This window comes from Dermacentor andersoni, chromosome 7 (genome assembly GCF_023375885.2).
Source record: "Dermacentor andersoni chromosome 7, qqDerAnde1_hic_scaffold, whole genome shotgun sequence".
Taxonomy (NCBI): Eukaryota; Metazoa; Arthropoda; class Arachnida; order Ixodida; family Ixodidae; genus Dermacentor; species Dermacentor andersoni.
In genome coordinates, this window is record NC_092820.1 from 49,307,221 (window position 1) to 49,326,471 (window position 19,251).

The 19,251-nt window shown below is 45.0% G+C and overlaps 1 long non-coding RNA gene across 1 annotated transcript; it reads right to left on the reverse strand.

Annotated features, from left to right (window-relative positions):
- Window positions 1-1,315: 1,315 nt before the first annotated feature.
- Window positions 1,316-12,146, reverse strand: LOC140219253 (uncharacterized). The gene is made up of 2 exons (XR_011895391.1): window positions 12,088-12,146; window positions 1,316-1,623 (listed from the first exon to the last, which is right to left on the reverse strand). It is a non-coding gene; the product is annotated as an uncharacterized lncRNA (long non-coding RNA).
- Window positions 12,147-19,251: the final 7,105 nt, after the last annotated feature.

Sequence of the window (19,251 nt, forward strand, 5' to 3'; positions counted from 1 at the left end):
CAGATGCAGGTGATAGTTGCTCCTCTATGTGCAGTTGCGTTCGCTAAGTGTCACTCACCAGTGCACTGAACCGTATTACCACAGCTTTGGGTAGGCGTCCTTGTTTCCTTGTTCTTCAGCAACAACAGAGAAAAACTCCACGACGAGGCCAGTCATTGTGCCAGGGAAGCTGGTTTGGGAAACCAGCCAATGCACACCGCCGGGAATCAGTGCGAAGAGTGCGCGTAGACCCCACACAATTCCGTGGTAGGGTAGGGCGAGGCTGCCTTAAGACCATTTCTCGCCTTGAGGAGCACTGAAAAGCATAGCTTAGGAAAGACAATTCTGCTTGAAGTGCGGTAGTAAGCGGATTCGCAGGCGTATAATCCAGTGAGATGCACTTCAATTTTCTCAACCGCACCGTCGGTTAAACTTGATGCTATATGAGCGTCCTTGAGTTCAGTGAGGTGGCCAAGGCGCGTCTCTTCTTCATAGTAGTTTTTGTTTAGTTGCCATTTGTTCTGCCACCAGTGTGCGCTCTGAAGGAATGGGTATCTGGTGGTCATAGCAACGCGCTCTAACATCATTTCTTGTATGCCTTCCCACAAGCAAGTGCGTCGAAATATCGATCAGGTAGTAGAGGAACGCCTCATTTTCCATTTGCTTGCTTATGAGGTGCATGCTATATCGCTCCGAGGATGTCGTAATGGCCAGTTTTTTATTAAACAGGCGAAGTCCTTGTACAGAGGGACATCGTCTTCTTCGCTGGTGCACTTGGACAGGTTGCTGGCTTACAATAACGAAGCAGTCGTGGCATAAGTCAAAACCAGTTTATTGGCAATCCGCTCCCATGCCCTATTTCCTCGTTGATCATCCACCTATGAAACGTCACTTACTTTTTCTCGACTTTCTTTTTAGAGTTGAAATGTTTTCGGATATTGGCGACGTTATGCAACGAAGAAACTTCCTCTTAATATTAAGCAGTATCTAACAAGAAAAGCGCAGAGAAAGAGGAACTCGAAATTATTCGCTCCTAAAAAATCCAGACATGCCGTGATTCCGGCATGCAAATGCCCCATTTTATTTTGGAACGCCTCTATTGTATGAGATATTCTTTTTCCGTGCATAAACATTATTTTTGTGGCGATATTTGTAGTTTTACATTACATAGCGAATATATGCGAATTATTATTACTATGACTTTTATTTCTGATGATTGCGTCAGTGAAGATTTAAAGGAGAATTTCACATTTAGAGATTTCTCCTGAGTGCACATTTCCACGGATTTGCTTGAGATTCTCAATTAGGAAAAAAAGATTAATGTTAATAACACAGAGACAATTCCAAACTACATCTTTAATACAACAATTTATTATGGTAGCTGTATGATCCATTTCTTAAAATAACCTTTATAAAGATCTTCTACAGCCCCATTATCACGCTAAAAAAAACTAATATCAATGGTATTAAACCGACATTTCATTGACTATTCGCTGGTGGTGATGTTTCTACATTTGTCTGTGTAGGGCTTGTAGTCACGAGTTATCTTAAACAGATTTGTTTGGTTTTGATAATATTCTATACAATCTTGGGACGCATTTTCCTTGTGAGTATCATCGACAAGCACATCAAAATTCGTGTCCCCTGAAAAAAAAGTAATAATCAGTCAGTCTAGGCGAAATATTTCTTTATGTAGTCGTAATATGACCTTAGGTGGGTGTGAAAATGAATAGACTAAATGCAGGTAAATTCGTGATCACAGTTTCATATCGTGCCCATGCATCACCATGTAGCGAGTATCTGGAAGTGTAAATAAACTACTAAATTTTGTATTCAGTGTATTGAATTTCCGCAGCAATTAAGCTTAATTACCTTAAGTGCTTGCAACTGCAAGCGCTTGTAAATTTAACAATATACTAGTTCGAGCCCACTTGTTTGCATTAAAACCACTAAATATATTCAGAGGTTTCAAATGGCCAAAAAAGACAACCTGAAGTTATCGAAGAGCTCGCTGCAAGAAATTGTATCTGAAGATTAGCCGGCATTTGCCTTAGAATATACATTGCACAGTGAAGATATAAAAGTATAGATAACACCATATGGAATTTCCTTCCCTTCATGTACTGGTACCTCCTTTTATGCAAGTTTCAGGGGCGTTAATAAACCTAATGTCCCCTGGATATTCAGGCATATGGTTACATGAATTCGTAGAGAAGAATGGTTTTCAGGTACACAGAAACCTGACGCTCAAGAACAAATATGACACTTCCAATAAATAATTATAAATAGAAAAAGTGTAAAATATCCAACTAAATAATAGCAATAATTAATTAAAAACTTATAGTTGAATTCGACGTGGTATATAAAGAACTGAAGCATGAAAGACCTTACCAACAACAGGACAGTTTGGAGTGAAATAAAGCTCTGTGAAAATCTCGAATGGAACAGATAAGCCAAATACGACGAGGACGTCAAATCAGCCAACACAAAAAACTTAGCTCATACTCGCCCGAAAAATAAAAAATGCAAAGGTGCAGCAAATGTTATATAAATTGGGATATGCCTTCTCATAAAAGACTACAAGTTTGCGGTAAAATGCGTAAAAAGTTGTCATTGTGCGCCTTTGCGATATACCACATGCAATACCGGTATCTTTCCTTCCCTGGTAGGTGGAGAAGTGCTTTGATACAATAAAACAACTGCACAAAATCACAAAGTTTGGACAAGTGTCGGCTGTATACTGTAAGAGTTGAGGAGGACGTCGGGATAAAAAATTGTAGGTTTATTAACAATACGTACAGTGGGAGTACAAAGAAATTAACAGTCATAAAATCATTATGGGCCTGCAGCAACTCGGACGCTGCGGCCCGTGGCAAGAAGCTCGAAAGAGATGAATGAATGAATGCTCTCGGTCTCTGGCTTTTAAGCCCTTCGGTGTCTCGAAGTCACGTCACGTTCGGCGAATCGGCGAGCGCGCTCAAGTGACGCCATTTTAGGCAACTCGGCGAGCCCGCTCAGGTGTCGTCATTTTCGACCAATGGTAGGCGCCCGTGCGATTGTGTCCCACCCGGCGGAGAGGGTCACTCCTTGGTCCCCAATTGTCCGAGTGCTTACTTTTCTTAGCGGTCTTGCCTTCCCGGTCTGCAACTACCGTGACAAAGGCGGACGGGGGCATTGCTGCGAGGGCTTCACGGTGCATTAAACCCGTCTTGCCTCTTGGACCCGCGTTACCTGGAACAGTACCAGGCTCTCGCTTTGCTTTCGGGAAGAGTCAAGCAGTGAATAGCTCCAGATGCGGCGTAGGAGGTGGGGGCCGCCGACTTGCTTGCACGTGCCGCGCCTCAGGAATGTGGTATACGTACTGCTGCGCTCCTTAATTAGCTGATGCGCGATTCGATGTGGTCTGGTGAACTTGAAGGAGGTTCAAGGAAAGGCCCCGCATCTAACAATACTGTAAGGAGAGTTTGCGCATGACGTAGGTGCAGTTTTATGATTTAAGGTTTCCAAAAAGTCTGATGGCCACGTTGCCTTAGTGAATGCTTAGAAGTAGAGTCTATATGCTTGATAAATAAAAATCCAGTGGACGGGGCTAAATTTGCGAATGCAGGTTAACGGAAGCTGCCTATTATTGATTTATGTTCAAGGAAATCCATAGTTTCTCTTCATTATATCTTGCACCACGTAATGTCATGAATTTTGACGTCAGATGACACTTCAAATAGAAAGCGAAGTGACTTCGCCACACATCACACACATAAACGACTCGTCTTGGATAAACTATTAGTCTTTGCGTCTATAATGCTAACGCGAGCGGCTATTAAAACTTGTCCGTTTGGGTCAGATACTAGGCGTAGCACCTTCACACCAACCTTTGATTGCTTTGCCTTTACAGGAACGGATGGGGTGGGTCTCTGCCTCCAACAGACCACTAGTTATCTAGCATGCACTTTCTGAACCTCTTCTACTCTTTCCTTACCCGATTGAGCCTGGTTCATTCTTGTGTGACATGCCAACGGCTGCAGCTAGTCTCTTCATTGTGATTTGCGGCTGCCTTCCGTCGTGCGGTGCTCCAATAATTTCACACCTGACATCCCAGCATCCGAGCCACACAACGGCTCGTGACGCAGCACTAAACCTGTCCAAGCATTGGAGAGACAGTACAGCAAGCCAGCGGGCCCAGCGGGCCAACATAGGTGCCATGGTGTATGCTGCACTGCGCATGCGCAGTGGCCTCTACGCGGGCCCGTTGGCTCGCTGAGCTGTACCTCTCTATTAACACCAATCTTCGCCAGTGGGCACGTTCGTACCTCACGGGCCAGACCACCAAAGTGACCCACCGCCCGAAGACTCGCACGCAGTCTTCCTTTCCACGTGGTTTTTGCTTTGACCACTTCTTTCTGGATTTGGTTGGACCACTTGCATCCTCTCATGCTTGCCGGTGCATTATAACAATGACCACTTCAATCGTTGGCCCGAAGCCGTGCCCATTCTGGACATCGCTGCGGAAATGGTCGCCAAAGCCTTCTGTTCAGCATGGGTTTGTCGCTTTGGCTGCCCCAGCATCGTGACCACTGATCGCGGCCGGCAATTGGACTGCACCCTCTTCACTTCTCTCAAAAGCCTGTGTGATGCCAAACTGCCATACAAGTGCATGTCATCCCTGTGCCAACATCACGTTTTAGCGGCTCCACCACGAGCTGAAGGCTGCCCTCACTGTGCGCCTGGCTGGGAGCACTGCGTTGACCATCTTCCTATGGTGCTTCTCAGCCTACGCGCTGTCCTACGTCGCAACCTTGGCTGTTCCCATGCTGCACCCCAGCGGCTTCTTGGAGGATTTGTTCCTTCGGACCTTTCGCCCCAACCGTTGTAGCAGGTTCCGTGCCTACAGGACTCCATTAAGCAACTGTGCCCCGTCCCGCCTCGATTTTGGAACGATAGCATCTTTGTGCCTGCAAACCTTGCGCATTCGACACACGTTTTTCTCAGACGAAACGCTGTAAAGGCACCTCTTACACCTTCCCTATGATGGGCCATACCGCGTCCTCGACAAGAGCCCGACGTCCGTCACCATAATAATGAACGGTCGCGAAGAGGTAGTCTCCTTAGACCGCGTCAAGCTACCCAATCTCGAGGCGCCTCCCACGGGTCTCCCCGCGAATGTCGCCGTCGTATCTGCAGATCTGCATGTAACCAAGACACCGCCATGTCCACTTCGTCGACGAGTGCATTTCGCTGTTCCGTTTGGACGGGGGGCCCTGTAGCACCCACCCACGCCGCTACGCGCGGAAGCCAAATGTTGGCGCTCTCGGTCGGCAGTACAAAAGACGATGAATATAAAGTTCGCAGGCGCGTGCTCGTGGCGCGAGCATGACACGTGCTAGTCTGTTCGAAGAGCCTGCTGCGCTGGTGATCCAGTTATGGCGCTCCGCTGCAAACCCTCGGGTCGCGACACTACTACACGATATAAGGGCGTTTCGTGTGCTCTCCCTCCCTTGCCTTTCGTGCAGGGCTTGAATTTATCAGGGCGTTAGGGCTTAACGCATATAAATTTGAAGACATCGCTGTTCACAGATCTACCGGCGTCAAGCAAAGTGCAGAAAGTTGACAGTCACTTTACCATGTCCTCAAGAGGATGAAGGAGCAAACCTGGGCTTACGAGACAATCTTTAATATTACTGACATTCTCACTGGATGCGTCGTGACTTGCATTTACTTGTTATCTCCCACTAAAGGGGGTGTGTTGGAGTGCTTTATTTACCTCTACCTTAGTTACTGTGTCTTAACTTGTATAATTAACATGAAAGGTGGCGAATTCGACATCCACCAATGATCGTGGGTTCGAGTGCCTCAACTCTACCTTAACTTACCATAATTACCTTCGCCGTATTGAACCCCGATGGTCCTTGGTTCCACTCTCATCAAGGTCGAAGGCTCGACTCCCACCAGTGGTTGAGGGTTCGAGCACATTTATAGAAATTACCGCGCTCAACTATTAATTACGCTAAATTACGCTGCCATAAATACCTGCCCCTAAATTAACACCACAGGATGTTGATTTGATTTCCGCTAAAGGGCCTGTGTACGAGTCCCTCGAAAGATCGTGAGTTCCACCATCAATGGTGGCATCATCAATTTTGCTGTCATTGAATTTTGGTCAAACGAAATATCGGGGCTTCCACTTTAACCAAAGGTTGTGGGTTCGAGTAACTTATTGAACTTTGCTTTAATTAACCTTGAAGGTCGTGGGTTCGACTCCCACTTATATTTGCGGGCACGAGAACACCATTTACCCTATAAATAATGGTGCGTAAATAAGTTTGAAATAATTACCACCAAAGGTTGCGGGGTCAACTCCCACTAAAGGTCGAGGGTTCGACCGTCAATGGTGGCACCACTAATTTTGATGCCATTGAATTTCGGTCTCAACAAAAGGAAGGGGTTTGATTTCTAGCAAAAACCGAGGGTTGGAGTGCCTAAATTTGCCTTACCATACGAAAGGTCATTAGTTCAAACCCCACCTACGCTCGTGGGTTGAACTCTCATCGGAGGTCGTGGAATCGAGAACCACCAATGGTCGTGGGTAATTGAATTTCGGCGCCATAACGCCGGACTGCCAATATTTTTCGTAACACCGCGGAACAAATTTTTGAACCCAATAGTCACTCAAGGCTTTTGCCTTATGAAGACACGCAGACCTTCAAAATGAACGGCTAAGCGATCTCCTGTGGCATTTAGACAATGTGGGCGATGGCTGTTCGCTGCAAATCTATAATTTGGAGCTTAATTTTTTAGGTACACCCTCTAGTTTCACATGAGAGCTCTAGAGGCACAAGATGCCGGCACAGCATATGCATACCTCCTCCAATAACGCGTAATGACTGCGTGAACAAATTTTCTTCACAGAGAAAGTAAACTTGGATATGGAAGCCCAACGAGATTTCGAATCATAAACGGCCAGCATGTTCTTTGAAGCTTCAGGTCGTTTTGTGTTCTCTGATGTTATCACGCAAATTGTTTTTGTGTAGAGTTTACTTTCTTTTTTTACCGTATCGTGTGATAAATATTATCGAATATATTTGTTCACTTATATTTATGCGTACTTTGTAACACTAGCCCTTACTTATCCACCAGTGCACCAACTTTGTTTTATTTGTGATATTCACTGCTATCAGATGCATTCAGCACCGACATTGGGAAACGAATATAAGGAAATAAACATATAAAGATAACACAGCAGAGCAGGCCGCCGATCCAAGATCCTCCTTTTTTATTAGCCGTGGCAATATGAGTCACAAATTTAGGGGCGTCTCACTGGCACAAGATCGCAAACTTTGTGTAAATTTTCTTATAGGGTCTACTAAATAAGCATAGCCAAGTTATAAAATAATGAAGTGTGCTACACAAAAATGCGACTTGAGGCATGTTGTTGCCTTGTGCACGAAGGAAATCACGGAATTATTCTATTCAGTGACTTTGTAGTATTATGGATGAAATATTAGGGGCCGCTTGAGTAATATATTGATTTGCTGTCTTTCGCTAGAATACACCATGCACTATATATTTAACGAAAAAGGAGTTAGCCTGCGTTTTCTCTTCAGACGTAGCAAGAAAATCTCTGTACAAATATTTAACATTTCTAGACATGCGGGGAAAAAAAGCTAATTACGTCACCTAAACAGGGCGCTAATCTTAAGGTGCCAGCAGCACGCTGGCAAAGAGTACCGTGAACAGCGCCACTAGGAGCAGTGCCATGCAGGTGATGAGACCAAGGCGCAACCTTTCAGTGATTTCGTGTGCAGTTCATAATGCCTGACTAGCCATAAAAATCGTTTTCGTGCGCCTGTTTATGAAAAACTTACCCACTGATATGACACAAGGTAGATTCACGGTATCAGGTGGCATATGAAGCCGATAATGAGCGCAAACTACCATGCAAACGCACCCCGCAAACAAACCTCAGTTCGGCAAACTCAAACGTGCAACTCGAGAAGTTATTTTGCCGATGTTGTTTGCTCTATGCGTGAACATTCATAATGACTGGCGAAGGAGCACAAAAACCACATACAAAAAGAGAGGTAATGCTCGTTTCTTTTTGCTTTTCGGACTGTTCGCCAATCACAAATGTGTCGGTGCGCACCCACTTTTCTTGCCCATTCTGGGGTATCCTCAGTTTAATGCATCAATATCTCGCCAAATATTCAGTCCAGGCCGGTGCAGGCGTAAGACTGCCATTCCCCGCGACTGTGAGCCAGCCACTCAATGCGTTGGCGTTCGTTGTCGATGGAGAGCAGGCAGAATCGGTTAAGTGGCGCACCCAGAGCTGAGAAGCGCGAAGACGAAAGACATAGCCTGAAAATGTCAAAGCTGTCAAAACTAGAAAAGGTGCTAAGAAAAGCTGTGTGGTTCATTTTTAATAAATACGGGCCCTATGACTTCCCAACAAACCTGTTAGCTAACGCAGGTCTTAATACACTATCTGTTAGGGCCACAGAAGCCCGCTTAAAATTCATCTGCCAACTAATGCATGGCAGTTATAAGATAGACCGAGCTAAGTACATTACTTTGTCTACATCACGTCTATCGCGAAAAAATCATCCATTTACACTAAACCAGTGCAGTGTTAGCAATGACACGTTCAAGTTTTCACTTTTCCCACGTGCTATCCAAGAATGGTATCTCCTCCACTCAGACATAGTTTCCTCTCCGTCACTTTCATCATATAGCAACCTACTAGGCACATTCAACAGAGAAGACGCCACTTAACGCATCCACGTATATTAAACTGTAATACTTCTGCGCGTGGAACGTCTGCATTTCATCCCCCAAACTGGCCGCTTCTGCGCGGTTATCTGTTAGCTTTATAGCTTCTGTAATCTTACATGGGTCATTTATTCGCCAATTTTTATATAAATTCTAGTAATATTATATTGTTGTACCAACTATATTGTTATGGCCATATTGTTGTACCAACCAAAAGTATTGTACTTCACATCGTCATTGGTGATTTCTACAGTAGTTAAGGAAGCGTTTTCTCGTTCTATTTTTTCGTTTACTGTACCATGTATAATGACCTGTTTGTTTCTTTTTGTAAAAGTGTGCCCCCCTGCTTTGGTCTCACTGAGACTAGGAGTATTTCAAAAAAATAAATAAACAAGAAATGAAATTGATTTCATGCTTTCTGCCCTTCCCTGCATAGAGCAGGATGTAGAAGGGCTAGGTAGGGTAAAGTGCAGTGATCGTAGGTTAGTGAGTGCTAGGACTCACCTAAATTCTAAGAGAGACATAGTAAGATTGGTCAAGAAAGAACAGGTCAACTTAGAAGGAGTAAGTTTAAAAGCCGACAAATTTGGGCTGGCGTTTGCAAACATATATGCAGCATTAGAACAGCGCGATGATGATGACGACATAGAGGTGATGAACAGAACCGTGAATAGGCTGGCTTCAGAGGCAGCAACCGAAGTGTGAGGCAACGCACAAAGGCAACCGGTAGGGAAGCTCTCTCAAGTAACAAAGGACCTAATAAAGAAACCTCAAATAATCAATGTGTCCAACTCAAGAGATAAGATAGAATTCGCGGAACTGTCAAAGCTAATCAACAAAGCGAAAATAAGTGATATTCGAAATTGGACGCAGCGTGAAATCAGCAAGAATGAAACTTAGCATAGGCGAAACCAAGATGTATGTACTGAAAGGTAAGCAAGGTGATATAATCAGCAATCTCTAAGGTATAATAAAAGCAGCGGAATAATTCTATAATGAACTGTACAGCACCCAGAGGCCTCCGGAGAACTCCATTCGAAACAATGATGAAGAGGTTACAGAAATTCCGCCTATAGCTAGAAATGAGGTCATAAAGGCTTGCAAGACTTTAAACAACGAAAAGTGGCAGGAGGGGATAGAATAACAGTCGATTTACTGAAAGATGGAGGAGACATAACGCTTGAATAACTGGCGGCTCCCCATACGAAGTGTCTTTCGACTGCAAAGGTCCCAGAAAACTGGAAGAATGCAAACATTATACTAGTTCACAAAAAGGGAGACGTTAAAGAACTGAAAAATTATAGGCGCATTAGCTTACTCACAGTATTATATAAAATATTTGTAAAAATAATCTCCCCTGAAATAAGGGCAACACTTCACTTCAGTCAACCAAGAGAACATCCAGGTAAGGAAGGGATACTCTTCCATGGACCACATCCATGTCATCAATCAGGTAATCGAAAAATCCACAGAGTCCAATTAGCCTCTCTATATGGATTTATTAAATTACGAAAATGCATTTGATTCAGTAGAGATACCAGCAGTCATGGAGGCACTGTGTAATCAAAGAGTACAGAACGCTGACTTAAATACCTTGGAAAATGTCTACAGAGATTCCACAGCCACCTTAATAGTATACAAGAAAAGTAGGAAGATATGAATAAAGAAAGGCGTCAGAGAAGGAGACATAATCTCTCCAATGCTATTCCCTGCGTGCTTGGAAGAAGTATTCAAGCTGTTAGACTGGGTAGTGTTAGCTGTGAGGATCGACGGCGAATATCACAGCAGCCTTCGGTTTGCCGATGACATTTTTCTATTCAGCAACACTGCAGACGAGTTACAACAAATGATTGAGGAGCTTATTAGCGAGAGTGATAAAGTTGGGTTGAAGATTAATATGCACACGATAAAGATAATTATGAGTAGCCGGGCAAGCGAACAAGAGTTCAGGATCGCTAGTCAGCATCTATAGTCTGTGAAGGAGTGCATTTCCCTAGGTCCACCAATCACAGGGACCCCTCACCATGAGAAGAACGTACAAAGAAGAATAAAAATGTGTTGGATCGCATACGGCACACATCGTGACCTCCGGACTAGAAGCTTACCGTTATCGTTAAAAAGGAAGGTATACAATCAGTGCCTTTTACCGGTGCTGACATATGGGGCAGAGACTTGGAGACTGACAAAGAAGCTTGAGAACAAGTTAAGGACCCCACAATGAGCGATGGAACGAATAATTCTAGGCATAACTTTAGCAGATAGAAAGGTAGCGGTTTGGATCAGAGAGAGAACGGGTATAGACAATATTTTAATTGACAATAAGAGAAAAAAATTGCGCTGGGCTGGTCAGGTAATGCGCAGGTTAGATAACCGTTGGACCACTAGGGCGACTGTATGGGTACCAAGAGAAGCAAGTGCTGTAGAGAACGGCAGAAAACTAGGTGGTGCGACGAAATTGAAAATTGGCAGGTGCTAGTTGTAATCGGTTTCCGCAGGACAGGGTATTTGAGAGCGCAGGCAGATCCCTTCGTTCTGCAGTGGACATAAACTCGGGTGATGATGATGATGATGATGATGATGATGAAATCGACAAAAAGAAAGCAGCGTCAGAAATGTACATACCACAACTTACCGACCGCTGACATTCTCTTATTTAGGCGTTCGATCTGGTGAGGCCGCGATGAAAGGCCATGGAGCTGACTGGCCACACCAACTTCATTTATGATTGAGATTTTGACCATGCACCGAAAATACGCAATATGTTTTTCAGGATGTAGGTCTACATGGGATTTGTTCAACAAAAACTGACGAAGCGACTGAACATACTCAACGATCGCAGCTAGCGTCTGTACCTGTTTCGGCGTGCCCGGTTGTCGCATGCCGATAGATTTCCGCTTAATCCGCATGAAGGCGCCACTGGTCCAAAGTGATTCCACTCCTGGCACCAACATGCATGAACTAGCCCTGTTCATGTATATGTAATCAAAGGGCAATTCATGATATAATTGTATTTATATAATGGCAGATATAAAAAAAAAGATGATGTTTGTTGGCCCTGTATTTTGGTGTTAGTGGGAACGAGAGAGATCAGTGCTGACATTATTTTCCTTTATCTATTCGCCTGAAACTTGTCACGTCCTCTAAAATACGGTTGAACGTAAAGTGGGATTTCGTGATGACTAGTGGATAATGTTTCATGAAGACAATATGACGCACTTATGGTGCCCTCTACAGAGACATTGACACATTATTTCACCTAAATTGTCAGGGATCTATTAGGATATTTAGTAATTATTCAGAAAGAATTGCTTCGTTGTCTCAACATGTAAAAAAAGAGGGTATACTTACAAAAGATGAGCCAAGGCTTTTGCTTATCTACAAGAGAAGCAACGAAGAAGCAACGTTTAACTTTCGAATGTACTTGTTAAAGAATTTTCTACTAGAGAACATAGGTCGTAGAAACGATCAACCTCCCTTTCCAAGGAAATAAATCTTTTTTCGACTGGCAAATTAAAAAAAGAATTTGCAATGCGCGAACACCCTTGCTTGTAAAATGGCTTTTTTTTTAATTTGCCCTGTTTTGTGTTGAACACTGTTAAACCCTATTCAGTCAAACCTTTCCTGGGACATCCACTTCAGCGTACCTGATAGCACCCAAGGTTGCTTTGTGACTTTGACACTAAAGAATCAAACCATGTTTTTAATGTGGGTCATTAAAAACACGCATACACTCTTTTTTGGTTTATATATATATATTGCGAGCGCCATTTATACATAATGAAAGCAGCACTCCGGGCAAGTTGGTAATCCGTTACTCAAGTAATATTGCGCAACAAAAAACAACACGGATGTAAGAGTAGAAGACACACCAAGAGCAAACTTTCATCTAAGTTCATTGTACCAATGAACCGGTTTTATACTTGTGAAGCAGTGTAGACACCGCATGCGCTTACATGAAAACGAACTGCGCATTTGTGTAACATAGTTAGGAGTGATGTGATGCCGCCTCCAAAAAACTTAGTTATTCTTTTGTGAGGCAGTGAAGGGGCATTAACGCACGTATCGCCCAATTTCGCAATCATCTGAGCTACGGTTATTTCTCGGATGAGCTTCGTCCGGACACAGGGCATGATCGTGCAATCGTCCTAGGGTTGTTTGCAGCCATGATTGTGACAATGTATCTCCAAGAACCCACCGGCTCCATTTTTCACGTTGTTGCGCTGTTCGTGGAGCCGATCATTGAGGCAACGCCCAGTTTGCCCGATATATTTCTTTCCACATGGAAGCGGGAGGTTGTAAACCACCCGGCGGACACACTCGGCGAAGTTTTTGCGGTTATGCTTTCTGCACTTATTGGACGGGATGGCATTTGGATCCGTCAACCTGCAAAGCTTGCCGAGCTTGTTGGGAGCAGATAAAACAACTCATACATTCGCCCTTTGGGCAATCTTTTTTAAGGTATGTGCATGTATGATACAACACTTACTTTAGGGCGTTTGCCAGGAGGGCACTCGACAACTGACTTTTGCAAGCTGAATCGAATGCGTTCCGCGACAGACACTTGCACCTCCTTGGGATATCCAGCCAAGGACAAATGTCGAGTTTGCTTTTCAAAACTTGCATCCACAGCATGGCAGCAAGGCTTGTTAAGGTCATTCTTGAAGCACAAATTGATAATGGCCTGCTTAACAAGCTTAACACGGCTACAAGTGCAGTGCCTTGTACGTGTAGCCGGGACATTTCACTAGAAGTGCAAAGCACTGCAGTTTTTAAAATATTTAGATACGTTGGTGACTTTGTTAATTTTCATTGGCTGCTTTCTGACACCTTCATTCTGGAAACAAAGAAAGCGTTAGAAACGTTTCAGAACCGCTTCGTTCCCCTTGAAACTACTTATGAGTTGCCCGTAGATCGGTCTCTTCGCTTTCTCGATCTTCGCCTGAACTTTCAGGACAGCCACGCGTGTTGGTCATATGAGCCGCGAGCCAACAAGCCACTTCTGCCATATATGTCACCACGTTCTAAGCTTGTTAAGCGGGCCATTATCAGTTTTTGCTTCGTGAAATCCCTTAGCAAGTCTTGCTGCCATGTAGTGGGCGTACGTCTTGAAAAGCAAGCTCGATGTTTGTCCTTGGCTGGATATCCTAAGGAGGTGCAAGTGTCTGTCGCGGAGCGCATTTTGAGAGCTGCGCGATCCAGCTTGCAGAAGTCAGTTGCCGATGGCCGTCCTGGCAAACGCCCTAAAGTAAGTGTTCTACCTGACATGCATGAAATATCTCATAACTTGAAGAAGATGGCCCAACGGGCGAATGTAAGAGTTTTTTCTGCTCCCAACAAGCTCGTCAAGCTTTGCAGGTGGATGGATCCAAATGCGGTCCCGTCTGATAGATGCAGAAAGCATCACCTCAAAAAGTTCGTCGAGTGTGTCCACCGGGTGGTTTCCGACCTCCGGGTTTCATATGGGAAGCAATATATCGGGCAAACTGGGCATTGCCTCAGTTATCCGATCCACGCACAACGCAACAAGATAAAAAATGACACAGGTGGGTTCTTGGCAATTCATTGTCGCTATCATGGCTGCAAACCAATCGGTGACGATTGCACGATTGTGTCCCGTGGCCGGACGCAGCTCATCTGAGAAATAACTGAAGCACAGATGATTGCAAAATTGGGTGATACATGTGTTAGTGTCCCTTCACTGGCTCTCACAGAAAAAGAACTATTTTTTTTTTTGCAGGCGGTATCACATGATTCGTATCTATATTACTCGAATGAGCAGTTCGTTTACATGTAAGCGCGTGCGCAGTCTACACTGCTTCACACGTATAAAAGAGGTTCCGTGGTACACCAAACTTGGTTGAAAGTTTGCGCTTGGTATGTCTTCTGCTCTTACGTCCTTGTCATTTTTGTTGCGCAATACTACTCGAGTAACCATCCGTACACTTCATTGTGCTTACATACACGCAAACATCAAGATCCAGTTTCATCTTAGATTTAGCGGTCATTCGCGCGTAGGTTTAAAATAAAGACGATAAGCATTCAACTAAGCCTAGCTGGAATCTGTTGCGTCTCAATCGACGTGATGTATCGGTAAATAGACCCTGGAAAGGTTTTTCTAAGGGTAACAATTAGTGGAAGTGCTGTGCCACAAGTCACCTTCGCAATGAAGCTCTGCAGGGGTCGCCACGTCCAGCTTTTGACATTGCGTCTCGGAGGCGATAGCTTGTCTGCGCCTGCATCGTCGGTTACTTACTGCGTTGCCCTTACTTATCCGTTTACCTAGGCATATTTTGTGGCCTTGTTCATATGATGTTGAAGAACGGCTTGTTAGCCGATGTCATTTGCTTGAAATAGGGAACCCCACGCTTTCGGTTTAGCGCACTTGAAAATGCGGTCATCAGCTCGCTCACCAGTTCAAACAGAAACTGGCTGCACTTTCTAGCTATCACTCAGGTCGACAGTTGGCAGCTTGCTAGCTTCAATAGCTACCGTATGTAGCTTTCCAGCTATTGCACCGAAAATTCTTGGTCGATCCCAGTGAAGCGGGAGGGGCGAAAAGTCAGGCAAATTCCGAAGGTTCTGAATCCTAAAAATTTGTGCCATTTACGTGGAAAAGCGCTTCTGGCTATTTGAACCTCTTCAAATAAACTCGTTGACGCGAAATTGGCCATGTATCACTGGGTCCCTGCCGGGTACAGCTTCGGTCACTGTGCATGTGCCACTGCCACTGCAGCGGTGGCGTAGAGGTAGAGCATCCGCCTCGCGTGCAAGAGGACCGTGGTTCGAATCCCGGTGCCGCGAAAATTTCCACCGGATTAAAAAAAACGGCCGTGGCTTAGCTTGGTTAAGCCTGGTGATTGCGAAGCAATAGTGTGTTATTCTCGGATCAGCTGGTAGTATGGCTGGTGGTAGTCTTGGGTTATGCTAGTGTTACGGCTTACCGTGAATCATCTAAGCACCAGCACGTCCAGGTGCACCTCGGACTTGAGCACGCCGTTGGCGAACGCCCGTATCGAGCAGAAGGACGAGAGGTCCAAGTAGCGCATGACGACGTTCTCGATGCTCGACACCCGCCGAACGTCGGCGGCTGCGAGGAGGCCGATGCTGATGTCGCGACACGCGAGGATGACTCGGGCGCCGCGCCGCGCCCCTGGTGAGAGGAGCGGGAGTTAGGCCGCCGTTGGTGGCTACCGCCTCGCCTCGCGACGGCGTGAGATGGGGCCCCGTTTTTACACAGCTGGTGTGACGTCACTCTAGGTCACGTGGTGTGACGTCACGCAGCGAGGTCACGCTAAAGGTCAATGGTGCCGTCCACCGCCTCGCCACGGAACGGGCTGAAGTGCGACCTAAAGTAGTATTGCTTCGCAATAAAAGTCCGCGTGGTGATAAAATTGCATAAACAAGGCCTGGAGTGCGGCCTGATCCCGGTGAACAGAACCGGTAACGCACTCCCTCACCAGAGCAGGATAGGCCACCGTGGTGCAGTACTTGGCCACAACCTCCTATATGAATACAACAATCAAACCCCCGCCCTCAGTCCCCAGCAGCTGCGAAGCAACTGACCACGGTGGCGGTCAGACCTGTGACGCAGCAGAGGATGCTAAGTATCCCTGGAGCCATTTGAATCTGAACCTGACAATGCTAGAACGTTATCTAGAGAGGCGAGTGCAGCAGTGCTATTAACAGCTTCTGGAACGAAAACTTAGAACCACTCCATATATGATCGAAGAGTGAGGCTGCCACCAGCAACTTCTTTTCACCGATATATTTTGCCACCTCAATTCTCCTTGTCACTACTCCAGGGAAAACTACACAGCGCGGCCAATGGAGGCGAGGTTGATGGAGACTGCCTGCAGGGGTACATCTCCCACCCAGTGTCCATGTTAAAAACAAAAACATGTGCTTATTGATGCTATGACTAAAATGACACTAGTTGACAGCGTTACTACTGTTTGAATTATGTTGGTTGAAATGAAATTGCTGTACATAGTGACAGCATTCAGTAGCATGCGTGGGAACTCTTTTTCCCTATTGATGTTGGTACTGCAGAAGCATGGCTAGGTCACTAAATTTGTGACTCTTCCATGACCCACCGATGACGTGATTTTTGGAATTAATTTTCTTCATAAGTTTGCTGACTGTAGAATTGAAGACGTGTATTTAGGCGGCCCTCATCCCTCCCCGACAATCAGTCCCCAGCAGCTGCGAAGCAACTGACCACGGTGGCAGTCAGACCTGCGACGCAGCAGAAGGTGCTAAGAACCCTTGGCTCCGGAAAGGCCGCTATTGGAATCTGAACCTGGCAACGTTTAACGCTAGAACGTTATTTAGTGAGGCGAGTCTAGCAGTCCAATTGGAGGAATTATATGGCAGTGAATGGGATATAATAGGGCTCAGGTAAGTTAGGAGGACGAAAGAAGCATATACAGTGCTAAAAGTGGGCACGTCCTGTGCTGCTACCGGGGCTTAGCGGAGAGACGAGAACGAGGAGTCGGATTCCTGATTAATAAGGATATAGCTGGTAACATACAGAAATTCTATAGCATTGACGAGAGGGTGGATGGTCTTGTAAAACTTAATAAGATTCACAAATTGAAGGTCGTACAGGTCCACGCTCCCACATCCAGTCATGATGACCAGGAAGTCGAAAGCTTCTATGAAGACGTGGAATCGGCGATGCGTAAAATCAAAACAAAATACAGTATACTGATGGGCTACTTCAATGCCAGGGTAGGCAAGAAGCAGGCTGGAGACAAGTCAGTGGAGGAGTCCATATAGCATAGACTCTAGGAATAGCAGGCGAGAGTTATTAGTAGAGTTCGCAGAGGAGAATAATATGCGGCTATTGAATACCTTGTTCCGCAAGCGGGATTGAAGAAAGTGGACTTTAAGGAGCCCGGATGGCGAGACTAGGAACAAAATAAACTTGATACTCTGCGCTAACGCTGGCATCATACTAGATGTGGACTTACTCAGCAAGGTGCGCTGCAGTGACCATAGGAAGGTAAGAACTCAAATTAGACTAGACCTGAGGAGGGAACGGAAGAAACTCGTACATAAGAAGCCGATCAATGAGTTAGCGGTAAGACGGAAAATAGATGAATTCCGGATCAAGCTACAGAACAGGTATTCGGTTTTAACTCAGGAAGAGGATCTTAGTGTTGAAGCAATGAACGACAAGCTTTTGGGCATTATTACTCCGTTAGACGGGATACCGGCAAGCTATCGCAGAAGACGAAAGATCTGATTAAGAAACGCTAATGTATGAAAGGCTCTAACCCTATAGGTAGTATAGAACTGGCAGAACTTTCCAAGTTAATCAACAAGCGTAGCAGCTGACATAAGCAAGTATAATGTGGATGGAATTGAACATGCTCTCAGGAACGCAGGAATCCTAAAAGCGGTGAAGAAGAAACTAGGAACAGGCAAGAATGAGATGTTTGCGTTAAGGGACAAAGCCGGTAATATCATTACTAATATGTATGCGATAGTTCAAGTGGCTGAGGAGTTCTATAGAGATTTATACAGTACCAGTGACACCCACGACGATAACGGAAGAGAGAATAGTCTAGAGGAATTCGAAATCCCACAGGTAACGCCGGAAAAAGTAAAGAAAGCCTTGGGAGCTATGCAAAGGGGGAAGCCAGCGGGGGAAGATCAGGTAACAGCAGATTTGTTGAATGATGGTGGGCAGATTGTTCTAAAGAGACTGGCCACCCTGTATACGCAACGCCTCATGACCTCGAGTGTACCGGAATCTTGGAAGAACGCTAACGTAATCCTAATCCATAAGAAAGGGGACGCCAAAGACTTGAAAAATTATAGACCGATCAGCTCACTGTCAGTTGTCTACAAATTATTTACTAAGGTAATCGCAAATAGAATCAGGAACACTTTAGACTTCTGTCAAGCAAAGGACCAGGCAGGATTCCGTAAAGGCTACTAAACAATGGACCATATTCCCATCATAAATTAGGTGATTGAGAAATGTGCGGAATATAACCAACCCTTACATATAGCTTTCATTGATTACGAGACAGCATTTGATTCAGTCGAAGCCAAGGGAAAGGAAGCGTAGCAGGGAGCCGCAGTAAGTTAAGTGGGCGGATGAGATTAAGAAGTTTGCAGGGACAACATGGCCACAATTAGTACATGGCCGGGGTGGCTGGAGAAGTATGGGCGAGGCCTTTACCCTACAGTAGGCGTAACCAGGCTGATGATGATGACGATGATGATGATGAGACACTATTTGTGTTTGGTGCAAGACTGTACTACCAGTTAACTAAAATATTCTACTTAGGCCACTGTCCCGAACTGTGCTTGGTATTATTGTCGACGTATCTCTAATCTAACGTGACGCAGGGAAAGTTACTGCAGTATAAGACTTTCTTGTTACGACGTTACTAAAAGTTGCCGGCAACTTCGTTGGCATTTGCCCTAGCTTCATTCGTTTGTTAAACACTTTGCCTCTGGCAGACCTTTCTAATAAAGGTTAACTTCTTTTCTTGGTGT